The sequence below is a fragment of the Onychomys torridus genome, chromosome 3 (genome assembly GCF_903995425.1).
Source record: "Onychomys torridus chromosome 3, mOncTor1.1, whole genome shotgun sequence".
Lineage (NCBI taxonomy): Eukaryota > Metazoa > Chordata > Mammalia > Rodentia > Cricetidae > Onychomys > Onychomys torridus.
This window is the reverse complement of record NC_050445.1, coordinates 88,235,245-88,237,147: the sequence shown is the minus strand read 5'-3', so window position 1 is coordinate 88,237,147 and position 1,903 is coordinate 88,235,245.

Here is a 1,903-nt window from a genome sequence, read left to right as displayed (position 1 = left end):
ACATATTTCCTCCAGCAAGGATGCTCCTCCTAAAGTTTCCACAACCTCCCAAATAGCACCAACTGGGAACCAGGTATAAAATACATGAGTTGGGGTGGGGGCGGGCATTTCTCATTCACATCTGTTCACAAGTGTCTTCTGTCCCTAAATGCCTTATGTTGGGTGTGCTGACTTCATGCACACAAATAATGAGTCCTGCTACCTTCTGGAGATCAACTTGGGGAGAGAATTTTGTTTGTTTGTTTGTTTGTTTGTTTTCTTTCATTTTTTGAGACAGAGTTTCAATGTGTAACCCTGGCTGTCCTGGATCTCACTCTGTAGACTAGGTTGGCCTCAAACTCACAGCCTCTGCTCCCGAACTGAAGAGAGACTTGGAAGGGCTCTCCAAAGCCTGTAATTTTTTTTAACCTTTCTATACTAGCCTCTTCTCTCATCACACATGTAGGTCTCTACAAAGACATTAGTACTTTCCTCTAGCGTGGATATTCCTCAGAGGCTTTGTATCCCATGCCTAGATGGCTGTGAGAAATGGCCAACTTGTACATTGGTTTCCAGGCTGGGGTGAATCCTGGAATAACCTAGGAATGCACTAAAGTTTCTCAGAAAAGCAGATCTCATAGAGAATCTCTGTCTAGTCCTTATTTCTTCATGATCAGCAGCATCCAGGAACTTGTTAGAAAAGTAGAATTTTAAATTCCCACCCCAAATTCTCTGAATCAGAATGTCCCTGAGTAGCTCCAGTACTTGGTACTCCACCAAGCTTTCTGGGCAGTCTGAGGCAATCATTCATTGATCTAGAAGGTAGATTATAGCCGTTAAGTATTATTTTTAAGCACTGTAGGTTTGAATAGCCATGAGTCTAGAAGCCATAGACAGTATTGCTCACAACTGGAACACCTGCAGGAGGTAAATAAATACTGTAGAACAGGGAAAAACATTCAAGAGGATAAAAGATTCAGAATTGCGTCAGAGAATTCAGGTTTCAACAGTGTGGCTATTGATTGGAACATGCAAAAGCTACTTTGTAAAAGGAAAAAAATATTTTCTAAAATCCTATTTGAAGTTCAGACAACTGTCTTTTAAAGTTCCCTATTCTGAAAGAATAATTTCAAAAGTAATGAAAAGGAAATATACCTAAAGTGAGTTGAAAGTGCTGCTTTGCAGGTGGAGAGAACAGCTTGTTTTCCTCTTTAATTTTAATATGTTTAAATAAGTCCTGCTATAAATGTTCATGGTATGATTAAATGCTTATTAGTAAGCATACTTGAATCCTCTATGTCTTTTAATAATTAAAAATTCATAGCCAATGAATAAAATAAAGGACATCACATTCCAGTGTATATATTGATTAGTATATGTAAAAATATGTATATTTTGGTGGTATATGTTGGTAGCTAATTTTTTTTGTTTGTTTTTTTTTTTTTTCGAGACAGGGTTTCTCTATGTAGCTTTGTGCCTTTCCTGGAACTCACTTTGGAGACCAGAATGGCCTTGAACTCACAGAGATCAGCCTGGTTCTGCCTCGTGAGTGCTGGGATTAAAGGCATGCACCATCACCACCTGGCTAAGATTTTTTTTTACTTCTTGATCCCAATTCATTATTCCCACAAAAGCAAGGGAATATGGTAAACTTGCAGGTAGTTCTTGTGACAGTTAATCTTCATTGTCAATGTCCTTGGATTTAAAATCAATGTGGAGGCTCAGAAATGTTTAACTAAGGTGGGAAGAACCCACCCTGAATGAGAGCAGCCCAGGACCTCATGGGATGGGGTTCTGGACCGAAAGAGGAGAAAGCTGGCTAAGTACTATCATTCAACCCTTCCAGCTCCTTGACTGCAGAAGTACTGTGACTATTCCATTGTGACCAGCCCACTCACACACATGCTGCCATGCTGTGCCTGTC